The sequence below is a fragment of the Acinonyx jubatus genome, chromosome A1 (genome assembly GCF_027475565.1).
Source record: "Acinonyx jubatus isolate Ajub_Pintada_27869175 chromosome A1, VMU_Ajub_asm_v1.0, whole genome shotgun sequence".
Lineage (NCBI taxonomy): Eukaryota > Metazoa > Chordata > Mammalia > Carnivora > Felidae > Acinonyx > Acinonyx jubatus.
In genome coordinates this window covers 136,112,815-136,135,511 of record NC_069380.1, presented here as the reverse complement: position 1 = coordinate 136,135,511, position 22,697 = coordinate 136,112,815, and the positions used below count along the sequence as shown (strand labels likewise).

General features: G+C 43.5%; 1 long non-coding RNA gene across 2 annotated transcripts in view; it reads left to right on the top strand.

Moving 5' to 3' along the window:
* The window catches only part of LOC106974813 (uncharacterized), a 95,820-nt gene that overhangs the window by 30,599 nt on the left and 42,524 nt on the right, over positions 1 to 22,697 (top strand). For both annotated transcript variants that reach the window (XR_008299111.1, XR_008299112.1), the window contains exons 3-4: positions 15,147 to 15,267; positions 22,003 to 22,129. This is a non-coding gene — a long non-coding RNA (uncharacterized LOC106974813). The remainder of the gene's footprint in view (positions 1 to 15,146; positions 15,268 to 22,002; positions 22,130 to 22,697) is intronic.

Sequence of the window (22,697 nt, the reverse complement as noted above, 5' to 3'; positions counted from 1 at the left end):
CCAGGAAAATTGTGTTGGATTTTTTTTCTCTCCATGATTGGGTTAAAACTAACCATTAATTTGGGGGGATTGACATTTCCTCTGTTTTACTCTTTACTCCAAGGCAGTTTCCAGTTAATTCCTTTGTCTTTTCTTTTTAGACAGTCTACCAAAACTGACACTTTGACTGATGAAATATTTATTCATCCTATTTTTAATCATCTTGTATTATCCAAAATTTCCAAAATGATATTAATGTTATGGAGGACAACTTTGTTCTGAATTTTCATGTGAACATGTCAGATGCAGCTTTGCATAAATTGGAATATTGGCCTAAGAATGTATCCTTCTCTTCTGTTGTCCTTCAATACTTTTATGTGAACCTGTCTTAAAAATCATCATGTTTTCTCTTAGTGACTCTTATTAACATACATTTATATAACTGCATTCAATACATTTCTCTAAATTGTAACGTCCTTGAATTTTTGAATAAATACATTTTATGCATTATTTTTGTATTCAACATATAATATTCAATTCTTTTCCCCAGAGTTTTGCATTTTCAAAATATCTATAGTTTTTGGTTTGTGTATATGTATTGGGTTTGGTATCAGAATTTTGTTTGCTTCATCAAATAATCTGGGTAGCTTTGCATGCATGTGGTGGGACATCAGTCAGTGTGATAGTGTGGCTTCTGCCAGAGTGACCTATCTTATTGGTGAGTTTGGGGTAGAGCAGGACCCTGCCTCCTGCCCTCCTCTTGGGAGCCAGCCTGCCCACAGAGAACATGCCTTCTGATCTATAAGTCTTGAACACACATTTTATGGGGCAAGTTCCATGTGGGGAGCATTTGGTAATCCAGTGCTGCCTGTGGCAAAGGATGTGGATCATTCTAACTCCAGGGTTTAGTTCTGAAAGATCTAAGCCATCTCCTTCAATACAGCATTTATTAGCAATAGTGCTGTCATTTTTATTTCCATGTGTTTAGTTTCCTTGCCTATCTCTCAGTTCTTTTTGGTGTGAAAGGAGTATTATAGATTGGGCCTGTTCAAACCCCAATAGCCCATCATACATTTAAAAGAAATTCTTCTCTTTTTTTATTTAGAGAGAGAGAGAGAGAGAGTGCACAAGTGTGCATGCAGGCAGGGGAGGGGCAAAGAGAGAGAGGGAGTCTCAGGCAGGCCCTACACCCAGTGTAGAACTCGAAGAAAGGATTGATCTCATGACCATGAGATCATGACCTGAGCCAAAGTTAAGAGTTGGAAACTTACCCAACTGAGCCACCCAGGCACCCCTAAAAGAAATTCTAAAATGAGAATAAAATGGTTGGAGGAAAAATAATATCAAAAGATAACGGATAGTGATGGTTGCACACTTCTGTGAATATACTAAAACCATTGAAATATATATTTTAAATGTGTGAATTTTACAGTATGCAAATTATATCTCAATGACGATGGTTTTTTTTTTAATTTTTTTTTCAACGTTTATTTATTTTTGGGACAGAGAGAGACAGAGCATGAACGGGGGAGGGGCAGAGAAAAAGGGAGGCACAGAATCGGAAACAGGCTCCAGGCTCTGAGCCATCAGCCCAGAGCCTGACGCGGGGCTCGAACTCACAGACCGCAAGATCGTGACCTGGCTGAAGTCGGACAATTAACCGACTGCGCCACCCAGGCGCCCCATCAATGACGATGGTTTTTAAAAATGGTTTTTAAAAATATAATGGCTGAAAATGTTTCACAAGTAATAGAAGTCACTAATTATTTCAGAAATTACAGTATAAATCAACATGAAGGCATCCCCAGGCAAATCATAATGAAAGAGAGAAACCGTTAAGACATAGAAAAGATCTTAAAAGCTACCAGAAAAAGAACAATGGATAATCTAAAAAAAAAAAAAAAAAAAAGTATGGCAATTAATGTACTTCTCAACACAAGCCAGAAGACCGTAGAATAATATCTGCCAAGCGCCGACAACTAGAATTCTATACGCAGCTAAACTGTTGGGTCAAAAATCAAGGTGAGAAAACAACTTCTTATCCCCTCTTATCTTTCTCATTCACTGCAGCACTCTGAATTCAGTAAACCCTTTGACCTAGCAGGACCTCCGTTGTATTCATTCTGGCACCTTTTTCCCTACCTCTCATACTCTCATATTCTCCTCTCTTTCCACCTTACCCACCTGAAATTCCTCCATGTCATCATCTCTTTCTCCTTAGTCCTACTCAGGTGGCAAAACCATGATCCTAGTTAAATCCAACTTTCCACCTACTCTGAGCCTACCGAAGGGAGACACAACCAATCTGACTGGCCCGTTTTAAATTCAGGACCACCAACCCCAAATGAACCCTTGATGCTCCCTGGAAGATACTATATTTCTCAATTCATGTATCTCATATTATCATATTTGACTGTTGTATATCTTTCCCTTTGTTCTCAAATTCCTAACACCTCTTCCCACACCCTCACTCACTGAAAACTTTGCTTTCCACTTCGCTGAGAAAATTGAAGCAATCAGAGGAGAATTTCCAAACTCCCAACACTACTTTTGCCCTTCTCACAACCTATGAGTCCACGTATTCTTTCTTCTTATTTGTTACTATTCATGACCCAGCCCTGCTTCCATCCATAGTCAATATCTCAACTTCAGAACTAGGTATTATTTCTTCTTGCTTACCTAAGGCTAGTAAAAGACATCTCTCCAGCAACTCTCTCTCTCTCTCTCTCCCTGTCTCTCACTACTGGATCATTTCCATTATCACATAAACATGTGGTTATTTCTTCCATCTTGAAAGAAACTTTCTTTTGACCTCACTTCCCGCACCAGCTCCCGTTAGTTACTCTGCTCGTCTTTATGGCAAAATTCTTTGAAAGCGTTGTCTACATTCACTTCAGTTCCTTTCCATCCATTCTCTTCGTTTCCCACCCCCCATGATTATTTCCATTCAACTCTCTCTCTCTCTCTTTCTCTCTTTTTAAATATAATTTATTGTCAAATTGGCTAACATACAGTGTGTAAAATGTGCTCTTGGTTTTTTGGGGTAGATTCCCATGGTTCATCGCAACACCCAGTGCTCATCCCAACAAATGCCCTCCTCAATGCCCATCACCCATTTTCTCCTCTCCCCTACCTCCCCCCAGCCACCCTCAGTCTGTTCTCTGTATTTAAGCGTCGCTTATAGTTTGTAACTATTTTTTTCCCTTTCTTTTTGTAACTATTTTTTTCCCTTTCCCTTCCCCCATGGCCTTCTGTTAAGTTTCTCAAGATCCACATATGAGTGAAAACATGTGATATCTGTCTTTCTCTGACTGACTTATTTCACTCAGCATAATACCTCCCAGGTCCATCCACATTGCTGCAAATGGCATGATTTCAGTCTTTCTCACTGCCAGGTAGTATTGCATTGTATATATAAACCACATCTTCTTTATCCATTCATCAGTTGATGGACATTTAGGCTCTTTCCATAATTTGGCTATTGTTGAAAGCACTGCTGTGAACATTGGGGTACACATGCCTCTATGAATCAGCACTCCTGTATCCCTTGGATAAATTCCTAGTAGTGCTATTGCTGGTTTGTAGGGTAGTTCTATTTTTAATTTTTTGCGGAAACTCCACACTGTTTTCCAGAGCGGCTGCACCAGTTTGCATTCCCACCAACAGTGCAGGAGGATTCCCTTTTCTCCACATCCTCGCCAGCATCTGTAGTCTCCTGATTTGTTCATTTTAGCACTCGGACCAGTGTGAGGTGGTATCTCAGTATGGTTTTAATTTCTATTTCTCTGATGATGAGTGACGTTGAGCATCTTTTCATGTGTCTGTTTGCCATCTGGATGTCTTCTTTGGAAATGTGTCTATTCATGTCTTCTGCTCATTTCTTCATTGGATTATTTGTTTTTTGGGTGTTGAGTTTGGTAAGTTCTCTATCGATTTTGTATACTAACCCTTTATCTGGTATGTCATTTGCAAATATCTTTTCCCACTCCATCGGTTGCCTTTTAGTCTTGTTGATTGTTTCCTTTGCAGTGCAGAAGCTTTTTATTTTGATGAGGTCTCAATAGTTCATTTTTGCTTTTAACTCCCTTGCCTTTGGAGATGTGTCGAGCAAGAAATTGCTGCAGCTGAGGTCAAAGAGATTGTTGCCTGCTTTCTCCTATGGGGCTTTGATGGTTTTCTGTCTCACATTCAGGTGTTCCATCCATTTTGAGTTTATTTTTGTGTAAGGTGTAAGAACATGGTCTAGTTTCATTCTTCTGCATGTTGCTGTCCAGTTGTCCCAACACCATTTGCTAAAGACACTGTCTTTTTTCCATTGGATACTCTTTCCTCTGTCCATTCTCTCTGAAATGCAGATTTTCATCAGGTTCTCATCCACACCACTCCAGTGAAACTGTCCTCTTCAAATCCTCTCAATTACTAATTTCAGCATACTTGTCCTCGATCTCTCCACAGTATTTAAACACAGTCGGTCACTCCCTCCTGTTTGATACCCTTTCTTTACTTGGCTTCCGGGATGCCTCACTCTCTTGGTTACCTCCTACATCACTATTCATTCCTCAGTCTCCTTAGCTGGTTCTTCCTATTTTCCCTAACTTCTCCATATTGGAGCGCCACCATTGCTCAGCTTTGCATCCCCTTCTCTTTCTCTATCTATACTTATTCCTTCATTGTTCTCACTTAGTCACATGGCTTTACATGCTGTCAATATTCAACAATTGACAGACTTCTATTATCAGACTATACGTATCCCGTGTGTCCCAGACTCCCAAATCGAACTGCCTACTAGACATCTCCACTTGGCTATTCAATAGAAACCTCAAATTTAACATGACCCAAACTGAAATTCTGACCTTCTCCCACTGACCTATTCTGTCCTGGTCTTCTTCATCTCAATTGTAGGCAATATCATCTTTTGGTAGCTCAACCCTAAAATTTTACAGTCTGAAACTCTTTTCTCCCGTGTTCCACCTCTGATCCATCAGGAAGTTCCTGCGACTGTATCTCAAAATATATCTAAAATCTGACCATTTATCACTGCCTGCGCTGCCACTACCCTGCTCTGAGTTTCTGTCTCCCACTTGGATGCCTATAATAGCCTCCTGCCTGTTCTCCCTGCATTATCCTTGTCCTTTTGCAGCCCAGACATTCTTTAAAAAGTAAGTCAGGCCATGTATTTCCACCACTGAAACCTCCCCAGGCCCACAAGCAGGAGGCTTACACCATTCACACACTCTCCCCCACACCTCGCCTCCACTTCGTCTCTGACCTCATCTTTGAGCCCCTTCCTCCTCCATCACTCTACTCCAGCCACGGCGGCCCACCCACTGGTCTTCAAATAGCCAGCCTTCCACCTTGGAGCTTTTGCTGTCTCTGTTTCCTCTACCTATAATGCTCTTCTCCAGATATCTGCATGAGTAATGCCCTCATTTCACAGTTGTTGCCCAAATGTCACTTCTTAAACATGTCTTCTCTATTAAAAATTGCGAGCAACCCCCCCCACCACTACACCCCAAATCTGCTTTTTAAATGAGCTTTTTGAGCTAAAATTCACATGCCATACGATTCACCCATTTAAAGTACATCATTCAGTGGTTTTCCTCAGACTTGTACAACCATCATCAGAATCAGTTTTAGAACATTTTCATCACCCCAGAAAAAACACTGTACCCATTACCTGCATAGCCTATATCCCCCAATTTCCCTCCTCCTCCAGCCCTTGGCTATTGTTTGTGTCTAGGGATTTGCCTATTCTGGACATTTCATAGAAATGGAGTCATATAATGTGTGGTCCTTTGTGACTGGCTTTTTTTTTCACTTAACATTAAATTTTCAAGATTCATCCATGCTGTAGCATGTATTAATACTGCATTTCTTTTTATGGCTGAATAATATACCATTGTGTGGATATACTACATTTCGTTTATCCACTCTTAAGCTGATGAAAGTTTGGGTTGTTTCTGATTTGGGGCTATTATGAATAATGTTGCTATGAACATTTGTGTATAAGTTTTTGTGTGAACATGTTTTCATTTGGAGGGGTATATACCTAAGAGTTGAGTTGCTGGGTCGTATGGTAGGTCCATGTTTCACCTTTTGAGTAACTGCCAGACTATTTTCCAAAGTGGCTATACCACTTTATGTTCCTACCTACAATGTAGGAAAGCTCCAATTCTTCCGTATCTCCTCCAACACTTGTTTTTGTCTTGTTGGTACTGGCTTTATTCTGACAACAGCACTTACACTTTCCAACATACTATCTCATTTATTTCTTTCTTACATTTTTTAAATTGTCTCTCCATTACAATGTGACCGCCATGAAGGCAGGGATTTTTGCCATTTTTCATCTGTTTTGTTTACCGTTGAGAGTGTCTGAGTGCCTATGTAGGAAGCACTCAATAAATCTATAAGATTTTATTTTTTGTAAGTAACCTCTACACTCAACATGGGACTCAAATTCATAACCCCAAGATCAAGAGTCACATGCTCTACCAATTGAGCTAGCCAGGCACTCCTACTCAATAAATATTTGTGGATTGGAATGGAATGCATTTAGTATAACAGAGTGAAAGGGGGAAGTATAAGTGAGTCTCGGCAGAATCAAAAATTTAAATAAAATTTTAACAATGAAGTAGATTGATATTATAAAAACCATGCATGGGCGCCTGCGTGGCTCAGTCGGTTGAGTGACCGACTTCGGCTCAGGTCATGATCTCGCGGTGTGTGAGTTCGAGCCCGGCGTCGGGCTCTGTACTGACAGCTCAGAGCCTGGAGCCTCTTTCAGATTCTGTGTCTCCTTCTCTCTCTGCCCCTCCCCCACTCATGCGCTCTCTCTCTCTCTCTCTCTCTCTCTCTCTCTCTCTCTCTGTGTCAAAAATAAGTAAACATAAAAAAAAACTTAAAAAAAAAACCATGCATACCTTAGACAATATAAGCTAAAAAAAAAAAAGAAGAAAAAGACAAAGCTAGCTACAGATTAAGCGGCCACTGGACACATGTGAGGGCCAAAGATTTCATGGCAGTGTAATCAAAAAGTCCTAACTGAATTTTGCATCCTACAGGGCCCATAGCTCATTAACTATGAAAGAAGCAGAAAAACAAATCAAGGGTCATTTTATCCTTCAGGAAGCCAGCAGACCAAATAGGTGCCAACTTGGCACCAAGTTTTGTTATAACTTGGGCAGACTCGTGTGCAGGCTTCTGCACAGGCGCAGTGGGTCTTAGCAAAGCTAGAGTGGGAAGGAAAAGTAAACAGGAAGGAGAGGCAAGGGTGGGGAACTATTTGCCTAGAGGCTCAGTGCAATGCAGAATTCTTGTGAACTTTAGGTAGCAGCTTACGTATGCCATGGTGTCCAATCCATTGTGGAGCGTGGAGATTGAGTCAGGCAGTCAGCTCTCCCAGTAACCAGTTCATTCCAGGGCCCCAGCCACTGGGTAGGGTACAAAGAACATGATCCTGTTCCTAGGGTTCCTGGCAGGAACCAGGCAGGGGTCCAGAGCAACCAAATGGATGGAAGGCAGGGTTCCAGTCCAGGGGTTGGGGGAGGGGGGTGTAGGTGGGGGGGGGGGAGGGGGGAGGAGGCGGGCAAAGGTCAGGACGGCCAAGAAGTATAGCTGTGGAAATTGACCAATATAGTGTGGTATATGGAATATATTGGAGGTGGGAAGGAGATGACAGGGGCCACAGCTTTACATATCTGGCACTTGTTTTGTTTTTTAGTATCTTAGTCCCTACCCCCCCCCCCCCCCCCCCCCGCGCCGCTTAAGGGGAAAAGTCTATCTAGTTCCGATAGGACTTTTACAGTCCCCATCTAAGTTTTACATTCCCCACTGCTTCCTAGCAGGGCCCCTCAGAATACCCAATAAGCCTTTGTAATTTATAATTGAGTCCTGAATAAAGAGACTTTCCACAGTGCAGAATTTACATCCACACAGCCCTCCCAACACTCGCTTTCTTCCTTTGGGCAGCCCCAGATCGCCCCCAGGGCAGGATCGTGAGATTCATGGGACATCTGAACTCTGCCCACAACACTGTTTAACCCCACGGCTACTCCTCTGACTGCGCTGACCTTTGGGATGGGGGGAGGCTAGAAAACCACCCTTCCTTTACTCCTCGTTATCCCACCCTGTCACCTCCGTTTTCTACAAAACACATGTACGTTTAGGAAGGGGGGGAAAAAGTCTTTCATCTGGGATGTGTTTTCTTTACCAGAACAAGTGTATGGGGGAGGGGAGAAGGGGGTACCAATGTGCCCAGCAGCCGGAGCACCTACAAAAACAATCCTCACATGGTGAGGCACGGAGGGAAAATCAGGAAAGTGTCTTGCAAACTCCGGGATGGCTGGGCCGCTCACCGTGGGCAGTCCCGGGCGGCGAAGGAGGGCGGAGGGATGAAGGGAAAAGAGATGGAGAGGGGGAAGGGCAGGGGGAGGGGGCGGGGGCGGTCCCGAGCAATTCAATGGCGCTTTGATTTAACAACTCCAAGCCCTTTGAAAACATTTTGCCAAGAAAAGCTTGCCATCAACACGTATAATCTCTTATCAGAGGCCCCTGAAAGCCCGGGCCCCGGGGTTAATTCCCCCATCGCAATGAGTTTGAATCAGCTCTAAACCCGCAGAGACATGAAAGCGCCCGAGCTTCGGGCCGCACAGAACCCACTGCGATCCGCCGACCGGGGAGGATTACGGGGCCCGTTCCGCGGCGAGCTCGCCGGCGGGACGGGCAGGCTCAAAAGAAAAAGAATAATTAGGGATAATTGCTTGTGTCCAAACACAAGCATTAAGGCCCCCTGTTCCCCTTTGGGACTTTGTGAGCCAGAATGAAAGAGACACCCCCTGTTTTGACAGCTGGACCGGCGGCCTGGATCCGTGACCGAGCGAGGAAGCGCTCCCGGCTGCTGGGAACGCGGCCGAGCCGGGCCGCGGGTGGGCAGGCGGCCGGCCGGGCGGAGTCCACGCGCGGGGCCCCGCTATCGCGCTCAGGCCTCCCGGTTCTGGGGGGAGGGGGAAGTGGGTTGTCCCCCCTCCCCCCTCCCTTCTCTCCCCCACCCCCCGCCTCCAGCCTCCGAGCCCCCGCGGCCTCGGAAGCCTGCTGCACCCCGGGGGCCTGCGGCGGGGTTGGGGTAGCCGAGGCCCGCGCCCAGCGCCCCGCGGCGGGCTGGACACGAACTTGGAGCCCCAGCCGCCTGAGGCATGGATGCAGCAGCACCCCGATCGTTTCTCTACTAAAGTTTGCACACCGAGCCCCACGTGGTCTCTTGGGAGCCACCACCGCTCACAAACGGGAATATCTGATCCCTCCCCGCTCGGCGTGTGGCGCCAGGAGCAACAACATTTGGAGACCCACGAGTCCCAGGGTGGTCCCTGCTCCAACCGGCTGCGCCCTTAAAGCTGATGCCCGCTTAGGAGGCCTCCCTTTGCGGCTTGGAAGTAACAGAACGAAACGCAACGAGGGAAAAGGGATGAATCGACACCGGCTGCATCATCAGGGCCCACAGTCCTGAGACTACCCTGGTGTTAGGGTTTAGGGCCAAGGCTTTCCGGAGAGGAGACTGCAGAGGCCTCGGCCAACATCATCCAGGGGCTGAACTTTCTGGAAGCTTGGCCAGTTTGCCCTGCGAAGTCCAGTAAACCACAGCATTCGGGAAGGCCACGTCAGGCCTGGAGGGACCATCCTTGAGGGAGTGGGGTGGGAATGGGGGGCAAAAGGTGGCTCTTGCCAGCAGGATGCCAGCTCCTAAAGCCGCGAGGGGAGGAAGGGAAGGAGGTGGAGAAGGGAGAGAACCTGACGGAAACATGGTCTTTTAGACCACCCGGAACACCTGGACCACCCAGGCCGAGGCTTGGAACTGCGTGGCCAACTGGCTAGAAAGTCCGGGAGGAGGGAGTGGATCTTCCAGAAAGCCTATCTTAGAAAGTACCACGAACTGGGGTCTCTCAGGACAGCCGGCAGCCCTGTGGCCGGCGGAGTCCACACCCACGCCGCCTCCACTTGCTCGGCCTGTGCTCTCGCTTCCAAAAAACGGATCATACGCGGGGCTGGAGGAAGAGTGGGGAAGCTGCGCGGCGGACACGCGGGCATGAGTGATTAATTAAAGGGAAACCACATCCGACAAGAAAAGAGTTTTCTGAAAGAAGCCGAGTCTGAGAGGAGCTCCCGATCCTGCCTGCAGCTGTGGGCCAGACGGATCCACCAGCTGCCAGGCTCTCCCCACGCAGCAGAGGACAAGCGCTGGGGCCCGCTGGTCTAGAGGAGAGGACCTGGCTTGTGAAAAGTGTGTGCTTAAAAAAAAAAAAGCTCAAGGTTAAATGTTTTCCGGGTTAGGCCTGGGACTGGGGGAAGTGGCTGGGGTGATCTCTAGGCTTTCCCCTGGCTGCGGTCCTCCACAGGGGCGTTAGGTATAGCACCTGCCCAGCAGGGATCAGCTAAGCTCACTTGTGGTTCTCAGTTTATACAGCAGAAACCCAGGTTAGTAAGCCAAGCACAGCCAGCTTGAGTCTAGACATGATTGTGATAGAGACAAAGATTTAAGATCAGGAAGTTTCAGATCCAAGCAAAACGCACACTTGCCCACATTTTTCTCTTTCCTTCCACCCCTATGGTTTTGGAAAAATCCTATGAGAGCAACATTGCCAACAAATAAAGAAAGAATGCTACTTGCTTGATATCATTTTTTATTAAAATACCCTCAGCCTGTTTAGGATTAAGTACAAAATGCAGTTTATAATTGTAGGTAGTTTTTAAAATTCTTGTAATCGTAGGCTTCTGATAATTTCCTTGGCCAGAATATAGTTGGGAAGATTCTAACCAGGAATGATTTGTGTTTCTTTGCCGTATAAGAACAACCTATCCCACCTCCCCTCACAGTGAGTCAGGAAATTTAAAAGCCTAGATTTCAAAGTACCGAGCTGTTTTCCTTGCATAGAAATGGGCAAAGCCATCTGAATTTGCAGACTGCTGCGACATTTTTTTGTTCAGGCTAGGCCTCAGGTTTAGAGGCAATCAATGCTTTATTTATTTATTCTAGAAGTGGGTGTGTATAATATTCTGATGACAAGCAAGGGAGACCTTCCTGCTCCTTTCTGGTGATTCCAAAATCCTCCCTCTTCTCTCTCCAGCTGCTTATTGAGGCAGCCCTAAAGAGGAGGCTTTGGTTTAGGGTACTGTTTTGTTTTTGCGATTTAATACTGCCTATATTTCATCTCACCACACTGGTTTCAATAACATATAAAAGATATGATATTTAATAATGAAATTCATTCCCTTGACCTAAAGATGAGATTATTATACGAAGAAAATAAAAATGATGCTTAGGAGAATGAAAAGTTCCATCGAATCTACAACATCCCTCGGAATCGTAACACTTTGGATTAAGCTGCTGTGTGGGCCTGTTCCCTAGGTGGGCTCAACAGACGCGAGACAATCCGAGAAAGGAGGTGTGAAAATGACGTCATAAGTCTGAATTTCTGCCCCGCGTGAGTCAGCTTGGCGTTTCGGAGTTACTCCTTGGCTACGCCTTCACGGCGCTCCCCTGTAACCCGCGAGCGCGGTGCCCGGGGCGGGCGGTTCCGGCCCCGCGGGCGGCGGCGAGGCGGGTGGGCCGCGCAGGGAGTGCGGCCTGGGCTTGGAAGGCGGGGGAGGGGAACTTTAACCGGCACAGTTCGGAATCCGGAATTGCTAGCGCCCCTCTCTGGGCTTTAGGAGGGTCGGGCCGTGAAGGAACCCGGAGCTTAACCTTCGTGAGTTTTACGATGAATTCACTTTGCGGTGTTCGGCGTTGTCTGTTTTGCTGCACAGGTCCCTGCTTGGGCGGCCACCAAACCGCTCCGGCCTGCGTGGAAGCCAGCTAGCTCTACGAGGCGCGGGGTCCGCGTGGACGCGCCCTTGGGCAGGGACGACACTCCGCGTAATCACGAATATCCTGGAGTTTAGGACTTTGTTTTTAGGAAGATTTCCTTGAAGGTCTGCGTGGCGAGACCCGGGCGTGAGCGCCTCCAACCCGGAGCCAGGGGCTTCGACCGGCTCCCCCCCCCCCCCCCCGCTTCTCGCCCCGCGGCCCGGGAGCGCTGCTCGGACCAGGGCCCGGAGGGCTGTGAGGACTGCGCGGCAGGCCGCGCCCCGCAGTCCCAGTCTCCCGGCGCGGGTCGGGACCCGCTGCAGTTGCTCTTGTGCCCCACGAGTCTTGGCAACAAGGGCGCAATGTCAAGATCGCACTTACAGCCCAGCCCTCGAGCCGGGGCCTGCTCCCGCCTCCCGCTGGGGAGGCGCCGGGCGCTGTGGACTCAGGGCCCCCGCCGAGGGCGCGCTTCTCCGGATTCGCGCCGCACGGTTAGCCTGGGGGTTGGGAGAGAGGGTAGTAAACAAGATCTTTCCCCGGACGGGAAGCCCCCCCCTGCGCGCCGAACCAGGCCGGGTAAACAGGGCACGCAAATGCTCTAGGGAACAGGCAGCCCAGGGACTTTGCTGGCAGCCGCCTACGCCGGCCAAATGGAGTGAGTTCCCGGTTTAAACCAGATCTCAAGCTTGGCTGTTTAGCTGATGGACTCAGCTTCCACTTTTAAGAAGCAAATCAAAATTCGGGTGGAAAAGGCTAAAGGAGTCTCCCTCTTTCTCCAAAGAGGGGGCTGTACACCCCCCAGACTTCACACTGCCTGCACTATCAATGAAACGTTTATTTTGTGGAATATGTTAGAATAAATCACAACACAAGCTGTAATTGAAAAAAAAATCGAGATATTTTTGTCACTGTCCATATACACATTATGTGCTTGCGGGCTGTATCAGTCTGTGAACAGATAGATACATAGATATAGATATAGATTTGATACATATATTTGCTGGAGTATATACTGTGGACTTAAGTTTGCATTCTAAAACTCAGCGAAAATAGTCATCGATCCCATTATATATGCCCTGTTTGAGCATGCTGGCCTTCCCAAAGGCCCATTAAAATGCTATTTTCTTTTATTTAGAACCTCCAAAACAGGAGCAAAGTGTGCTTTTAGAATGAATCTACTCTACATGTAAAAAAAAAAAAAAAATGACGTGTGTAAATTGTATTTACAACGGAGTGTTTACAATTCACTTCTTTCTCTAATGTGACCTGACTTTGGGGCATGGAGGTCTCTCTTTGTGCAGGGGCCTTTAGGCAGAGTCATTCTTGGCTCTTAGAGTAGTACCTGATACTGTAAAATGCTAAATCTGGACAGATTTACACAAAACAGAAGCTGTAATCTCACCCTTAAAATTCCAGCTGAACAGCTTTAGGGATTTTTCTATGTTCCAGACCCCATGAATGTTTTTCCAGGTTGAGTGGTTGGGCCTTAGACTATGACGGTTCAACCAAAAATCGTGACGTTAGACACAGAAACGAGATGTGTCATCAGGTTGTTGGTGTTTTGTTTTGGTTTGGGTTTTATAGTATCCACATTGTGGAACAAAGGTATTTTATTTTGAAAGATACAGCTGTCACTTTGATGAAACAGTGCATAGATACATGATGGAAACTCAGAAATGAATTTTACATGTAAGAAAGGTGTGTTGTTTTATGTCTGGTCCTTGACTTGAAATTGTCTTTATGGGGTTTTCTTTTCCCTAAACAATATTTTTATGAAGACAAGAAATAAAGGTATTCAAGACCATTTTTCCAGACAGCATCTGAATAAAACTTATTTCTTCCCGTTGAGATAGTAGGCATGGATTTTCCTCTAACTTGAAAATGCATGACTACTATTTACTGTGGTAGAAAAACCACTCAGAAAACTGCTTTCCTCTACTGCTAGTGAAAAGTATGTTGCATTCCCCGCCGCCCCCCCCCCATCCCCAATGAAACCCAGAATTCTTTAACTGTATTGCCAGGTATATCACCATTAATACATAGCCTGTAAGTGCCTTTTGGGGATATGGGAAACTCCTCGGGTAGGTCCTGGCTGCACAGAGTTATTCTTTAAGCAGCACAAATATGCTTCAGGACACAAAGTGTGAGAAAAGACTCAAGTCAAATACGTATGTACATTATCAGAGTTAGGGCAGAGAATAGAGTAAAAATAATGCTCCCTGTTGCTAAATCCATTCATAGCCGGTAAGATAATTAAGGACCTTCCGTTCTATGTAAACGGAGTCACATTTATGTATAAAACTTGGTACAACAATGGCACGTCCCTCCAAAGCACCCAAGAAGCCTGAAATAGTTACAGTACGCCCTATATCTCCCTTCCCCTACGGGTCTTGCTTATGGAGAATAGTGGAAAGTACAATGTACTGAGTTAAACAAATATTTAATTTGCTCCACATCCAAAGCAAATCAGGTTTCAGGCCAACATATGGGCTCCAGCTTAGAGCTGGAGACATAGCCTCAGGTTGGGTCTGGGGGTGAGTGATGTCTATGGTCATTGTCGGAGGTTCTGGCTGGTCTGAAAAGACTCTGGGTCACCACCTTCCCGAGGAGTGTGGAGAGACTGCGTTCTGCTTCATTCTAGAACCCATCACAGGTTAGAGCTCTCTGAGGTAGGCCCAAAATGGTTGATCTAGATTTAGAATTTAACTTCTTATTTGTCTGGCTGAGTTCCTTTAGGGCAGGCATGGTAATTTACTGATTTGGGGTTCCCCGCGTTTAGCACCGTGCCTGGAACATGGTAATCCCAGATCTGATCAATCACTTACATTGTAAAGGAAGAAGATCCCCTAAATTAGGGTCTTTGGGTCTTTAGGTGACTGCAGAGCATCTAGAGATGTACCGTGCTAAAGTAGCCACTAGCCATATGTGCCCAGTGGTGTTCGGAATGTGGCTAGACCAGTTGGTTGGAGCTGTAAGTATGAAATACATACCGGATCCTGAAGACTTAGTGTGAAGAAAAGAATGTAAGATATCTCATTAATAATTTTTATGTTCATTATATAATAATACCATAAATAATACCCCAATATATTGGGATAATTAATTCAGACTTGCAGTAGGCTACTTTTAAGATGACCCCCAATAACCCATAAGTGTAATTCCTTCCCCTAGAATGTAGGCTGGGCTTAATGGGTCAATTCTAACAGAAAAAAAGGCAAGAGTGATAGAATGTAACTTCCAAGATTAGGTTACAAATCTACAAAATGCAGCTTTTATCTTGGGTGCTCCTTCCTCCCTACGTTAGCTTGTGCCCTCTCTACTTCTATCTCAGAGCACAGTCACCAGTAAAGAAGAGACTCCCATGCAGAAGATGCCAAATGAAGACAAGAGTCCCTGTAGGATGAGAAGTCACGTGGAGGAGAGGTGAGGCACATCACCCAACAACCAGCCATGTGAGTGATACTTCTTGGAAGCATACCCTCCTGCCCCAGTCAATGTAGCCCAGCTGATAGCCTGACTACAAACTGAGGAGGAACCCTGAGCCAGAACTCTCCAGCTAAACCACTCATGCAGAGCAACTGTAAAATAATAAATGTTTGTTTCAAGCTAGGTTTGGGGGGTAATTTGTTACACAGCAATAAATAACCAATGCACAATTATGAAAATTAATTTCCCTTTTTAATTTTTACAATGTGGCTACTAGAGAATTTTAAATGGCACGTGTGGCTCACATTGCATTTCTGTTGGACAACACTGGTCTCTGTGACTCACATGGGACACAGGTGCTCCAGATTTAATTTAGGATTCTAGGGAGCTGGACTCTAATTTATGATATAGAAAACCATGAAATAATTAGGTGTAAATCCTTTTTTTGTTTTGTTTTTTGAGAGAGAGAGAGAGTTGGTGGTGGGGGTTGGGACAGGGCAAAGGGGGAGAGAGAGAGAGAGAGAGAGAGAGAGAGAGAGAGAGAGAGAGAGAGAGAGAGACTCTTAAGCAGGCTCCTCCCTGAGCGTGGAGCTTGGTCTCACGACCCTGAGATCATGACCTGAGCCAAAATCAAGAGTCAGACACTTAACCGATTTAGGTATAAATCTTATAAAATATGTTAAAATCTATAATCCGTTGGCTATACCAATTTGTGATCTTTCCTTATTAAACAACTATGGATTGAGAGTTAAGAGTTAATCTATGCTTCATTTAGCCCCTACATAGTTAGAAACTGTACCCAGAGAGACTGCTTTAATGTCCCTTCCAGCTCTAACATTCTAGGATTCAACAACTGCTCATTTCAGCATTCTCTTGCTACAAGGAGCAATGGTGATGCTGGTGATAGGAGGTTCAGTGTTTCTTATGGTATTGAACCAACATTAACAGCTCCACTTTTCCAAAATAGGAAAGAATGTGGCCAGTGGATCAAGGTGAGGAGTAGACAGTCTGAGACAAAGGAGCACTCGCCAGCACCCCTCTGGTTGCTGCCACAGGCCTCTGCACCCCTCCACAGCCTTTCCTGGAATACTTGAACCTCTGTTCTTCACCACTCCTGACTTCTATAACACCAGAAAAATTGTGTTTTCATTTAGGAGTTTTGTAGCTAAACTGAGAGTTGGGAAGAAATGAACTTAGCTTTCTATTTATTTGTATTTGCAGAACCACAGAGAACCAAGGTGATAATTAGAAAAACATTTTAGAAAACCCTATTTTCTACTGGATTTTATTTTCCCAGTACAGTGACAAGTTCTCCTAAGTTTTCAATGGCTAAACATATCAGTTTCCATCTTTTGACCAGAAGGCCACTCATTTGAGTCTCTTTTTGCTCTGGCTATTTATAGATAATCACGGAATAAGAGCATGTTACAAAATGAACATCATCTTCTGTGCTTCTCTTCTACATTCAACTAAGAAAGGCTTTTCATAGATCTTCTTTGCATTTTATTTTGACACCGTGATTGCAGATGTAATTAATACATAGCACTTCAAAGGGAGATGATTTTCTATAGCAACATTTTGACCGAAAGTAGATAGTCTTTTAAAAGGCTATCATTGATAGTTTACATCACTTAAAAGTGACCTTTGATGGGGGCACCTCGGTGGCATAGCTGGTTAAACGACCAACTCTTGATCTTGACCCAGGGCGATCTCATAGTTTGTGAGTTTGAGCCCCACATCAGGCTTGTTCTGGTGGCGTGGGGCCTGCTTGGGATTCTGTCTCTCTACTGTTTGTGCTCTCTCTCTCAAAATAAATAAGCTTAAAAAAAAAAAAAAGCGACCCTTGATGAATGTTGCTGAAAATATTCCAGGTTTGGATTTATTGGGTGATTAAGTGACGGGCAGGGACTACTACACAGGCCGTCATTCCATAAATATCCATGATAGTGGCTGCTCTGAAGTTTTGTATAATAAAGTCAAACAGGCTGCTAGTATATAAATTAGCAATACTTTGGCAGATGGCATTTATTGTTTTGTTATATTTATTTCTAGCGGGTCTTTAATTTCCAAATTTTTGTAACTATTGTAGTGGATTTTAGATTTTCCTTTAGAGGTGAGTTTTGATCCTATGAAGGACAAATTGTATTCAGACAATTACAAATCAGAGCTCTATCTTAAGTGACAATTTCAATTCTAGATTATGATTTTCAGTTTTCTAAATCTACATAACTTTTTCCTAAAATTATTATTAGTGTTTGTCTAAGTATACAAAATAAGAAAATCAGCCATTTCAGATGACACCAAAGCTTTACCAAGTTTTCAAAATAATGGGATTAAAATCGTGTGTGTGCTATTCTGTTTTCCATAGACGCTAACTCAGACATTGTTTCACAGAACTAAGCAAGTTGGCTTTCCAAACATACTGAACAGATGCTTTTGATAACTTTCTGAAATCAGTAATGAACATCACAGTGTGTTAGACTATGCTTATTTAAGTGAAGGTCTTAGAAGTGATGGTTCTTAGTTTTGTGTTTTTATTCTCATTTATTCTCATTTTAAAGCCAATCTTCTGTGCTTTGGCATTTCATATTAAGCAACATTCACCCAAATCTTGGAGAGCTTTTTCCCCCCCACATTTGCAGGCACGGCGTAAAAAAAAAAAATTTTAACATCAGATTTGCCATTGTTTTATTTATTTATTTTATTTTATTATTTTTTAATTGTATTTTTTTATTTTTTTAAATTCACATCCAAATTAGTTAGCATATAGTGCAACAATGGTTTCAGGAGTAGATTCCTTAGTGCCCCTCACCCATTTACCCCATCTCCCCTCCCACAACCCCTCCCGTAACCCCCAGTTTGTTCTCCATATTTATGGGTCTCTTCTGTTTTGTCCGCTTCCCTGTTTTTTTTTATTATTTTTGTGTTCCTTCCCTTATGTTCATCTGTTTTGTCTCTTAAAGTCCTCATATGAATGAAGTCATATGGTTTTTGTCTCTCTGACTAATTTCACTTAGCATCATACCCTCCAGTTCCATCCATGTAGTTGCAAATGCCAAGATTTCATTCTTTTTGATGGCTGAGTAATACTCCATTGTATATATATACCACCTCTTCTTTATCCATGCATCCATCGATGGCCATTTGGGCTCTTTCCATACTTAGACTATTGTTGCTAGTGCTGCTATAAACATGGGGGTGCATGTGTCCCTTCGAAACAGCATACCTATATCCCGTGGATAAATACCTAGTAGTGCAATTGCTGGGTCGTAGGGTAGTTCTATTTTTAGTGTTTTGAGGAACCTCCATACTGCTTTCCAGAGTGGCTGCACCAGCTTGCATTCCCCCCTGCAAAATTTTTTTTTTTTTTTTTTTTTTTTTTTTAAAGTAAAGAAGTCCATTACTTTACCAGTGAGATTCTATTACTTTCTTCAGGGAATGATGATTTATATTATAAAGGTTTAGAACCTGGAATTTTATATCTTTGGCTCTTGGAAACCAATCAAACCATTCTCAGGCCTTTGCCTCCTCTTTAATCCTCCTCCTTCTCCCCCCCTTCCTTCTCCTCATCCACCTCCTAGACCATCTCCCATCCTTCCCCAGCCACACACGATCTCATTATTCTTCATGCTCTGTAGCTCTCCCTCCAAGGCAGACCCTCTACCTTTGGTGCTTCTGCAACATCAGCAGACCTGTTCCAGTTGCTGAGCTTTAGACTAATCCAGCCTCTGGTGAATAATCCTGTGCCTTTCTCCTTGCCCCCTCCTCCCTCTCCCGCCCATGCCATGCTCAGCTCCTTGATAGGATGCTCTCTCTTCCTCTCTTCTTTGCTGATGCCAAAGAGGACTCACAGAGGGCTGGCCAGAGAGACCCAGCTTCGGCCAAGGAAAGCGCTTACAGCGCAAGGAGAGGAAGAGGAAGCTCTTCTTAGGACTTATATTAATGTTAGAAAGAAGGAAAAGAGTTGACACGCAGTTTTCAATGTGTGCAGGATGCTTCCAGTTGTCTTTCCTGAGCCCTGCCTGCTACTGCCCCAGTGTCCCCAAGGCACTCCCACGTAATTGGCTGTTACCAGCCATGCAAATATTTTTCTAATTCCCAATTCAAACTCAGCTTCACAAACAGGTGCCTTTTAGTCCAATCAGGATAAAATACACATGTGGCTATTATTCTCTTGCTTTGAAAAGGTGACAAAGGGCATAAGGGGCTATCAGGCCAGGCTGTCACTGGGTAATTTGCCACGAGCCTCTGTGTGGATCCAGACCTTCCCTTTGTTTGGGATCCGGCACGTGATTCCTGCAGATGACTGACAAGGGCAGACTTGTAACAACGTTATTTCAGGAGGATAATAACCAGCCCTCATAAATTCCTTTTTTAATAGTTAATTGCAGGTTGTAGGCTATTAACAATGACTTTATTTTGCATCACAAAAGAAAATAGTTTCTTGTTACTGCTAGTCTCTAAAACCACTTTGAGACATTACAGTACCCTCGGAGAAAACCTAGCCTTTCATGAAATGAATCATAAATAGTTGAGGTAAGAAAACCACTGTGAAATAGGAAAAGAGAAGAAGGGAGGAGAAAAAGAAATATCTGTCTGAGATACAGAAGAGATGTTCTGGGAGGAGCTGCTTCCATGCAAATAAAACTTTAACCCAACTTTCTTTTTTTTTTTTTTTAATTATTTTTTTATTTTCTATTAACCCAACTTTCATGGCCACCCTTCTAAGTCTTACTTCCCTGGGTGATAAGTGAAATTAAGCACAGAAATATCTAACAGCTTTAAGCCTTAACTATGTAGAGAAAATGAAATCGAGTCAGGAAGGAGCTCATTCTGAGCTTTGTATAAGGAGCCCTGGGTTTCATTTCATTTCTTGTTCTGTTGGGGGTACATCACTTCGTTACTGATTCCTGGCAGTGAAAGAGAGACATTACAATTTTCATTAAAACTCTCATCCTCTCTTAGGATTTTTACATCTTGACTTCAAGTTATGCTGCAAGAGATCTTCACCATTGTGAGCTCTTTTAAGTTTCAGACCATGCAGCAATACCTATGCTGTAAATGGCCATCAAGAAATAGAAAATAATCTTATAGACATTTAATTAGAGGAGACAGTTTACAGGAGCATGTATGTCTCTTTCTCTTTTCCTTTAAAAATACGTTGGCTTTAACAGGAAAAATGCATAAGCCCAGAAATATCTTTTTGAAAAGCAATTCTTGTAAAACACACATAGAGTTAAAACCATGCAAGTCAGGTACATATGTGACTAATCATACTTTTGATATATCTCTCTGCCTAATCATTAACTTTAAATGCCATATAAGAATTTGTAATCCACAGTAAATTATTTCATAGAAATAATTTAAGAGGGCTGCTAATGTGAAACATTCTAGTTTCCACCAGCAGTTTGCTGCCAAACGTTGTAGGAAAAAAAAAAAAGAATCCCAGATATAAGGTGACATAAATTATAGTGAATATAAATCTCTGATGATCAAGTGGTGGTTAGAGATTATTGCATTTAGAAGATAGGGAAAAAACATATTAAACACCATGAAATCTTTCCAGGGTCCATTTTGCTTATTAGGAAACTGGATCTTTAAAAATCCCCTCAAAGCCTTTTAACTTTTTTGTTTAATGCCCTAGACTCCATGTTGTACATTTCAAAATATATTGTAACAGTTGAGTTTATTGAGCATAGAAAATAGAGGGGAAATTATATTTTAATTACCAGGGAGACTGCCTAAGCTCTATTTTTAAAATGTGAGTTAGAAAATTTAGCTTTCAAAGTAAAACTTTTAGGGGCGCCTGGGTGGCGCAGTCGGTTAAGCGTCCGACTTCAGCCAGGTCACGATCTCGTGGTCCGTGGGTTCGAGCCCCGCGTCGGGCTCTGGGCTGATGGCTCGGAGCCTGGAGCTTGTTTCCGATTCTGTGTCTCCCTCTCTCTCTGCCCCTCGCCTGTTCATGCTCTGTCTCTCTCTGTCCCAGAAATGAATAAACGTTGGGAAAAAAAAAAAACCAAAAACAAAAAAACAAAGTAAAACCTTTAAGTTTTTTGAAATGTTCTTCACATAGTATCCGTTTTGCAGAAAAAAAAAATCAGAATAACTGAAAGTGATAATTATCCAAATAGTAGTTATGAGAGGTTTCCCCCCGCCTTTCAGATTCCTAGGTTTTTTGCAAAGCTGGAAACATTTGAGTGGAAATAATGTTCAGATTATAAAAAGCAGCAGCACATGAGTGAAATCAGGCAGAATTGGCCTGACAGGGGGTCAGAAACCAGAAAGAGTGACATGTAGCCACTCAAATGGCAACATTAGTCAGGTAGAAATCCATAATTAGCTGAAGTTTTTTTGAGTTTAAAGGATTACTATAAAGTACAGAAGGAAAAGAGTAAGTCTGGTTTTGAGAAAATTAATTCCCTTTCCAAATCTTCATCCTTTCCTTCAAGATGTGACTCCAAAGAAAGACAATTACATCAAAGAAGGTTAGAGGCCTAATTCTGAACACTGCCTTTTAAGCACATTCTAGAAACCTATTAGACATCATGTAAACTGTAGACCGCGGCGTTTCTACGACCCCAATACTAAACATCTGTACACCAGCTTCTTGGGAGCAGAAATGGAGACATATGCATTTAACATATTCCAAAAATATAGTCACAAGGGAAAATCTACCTTTCACCATATATGGCCATTGTGCAACTCTATCCAAGAACTCAATGCAGATATTTATGTAATATCTCTACTCCTTCTCCCCGCAGGTTGGCAGAGATTTAAGGAAATTCTTTGGGGAGGCCCCTGCAAAGTCTGTCTTCTAAAATATGAATGGTGTTGATGGAAAAAGCTGAAAAGCTTTTTTTGAGCATGAATCGGACTACCATCATGTGGGTATGTCAGAGAGTTTTTTATCAATCTTTCTAAAAATACCTATGGATATAAAATGTGTAGTTATTACGTATACATAAAAACCTTTGGTTTGTGCTGGAGTTGTTTGTTTTCGGTAACCTGTGATCTTGACCCGTTCCTTTGGGGAGTAGCTCAGTATGCACTCAGATTCTAGTAATGGAAAAGAAGAGCCATGGGATAAAGTGAATTGTGGGTGATCTTTTATAAGTCAGTTTAAGTGACTTTGGGAAATTGTCCAACGTGGCTAGATTAACACTTTGCTGATTATTAAGGGGGAGAAATTCAACAAAAGGACAGAGTTATTGCAATAATAGTATCCCCAAGGAGACAGACTATTAAAAAAAGAGACCATTTTTTCATGAGTGTAATTTGCACAATTAAATCAATATAAAATTATCATGCTTGAGTGCAATGTAGTTAATGAACATATAGCAGGCATGATAATGCAGTCACATAAGAAACTGTGATGTTTTATTATAGAACTTTAATGGTATAGAACCTTAATGGAAGGGTGTGTCAGAAGGCTGGATTCTAATTCTACTCTGCTCTT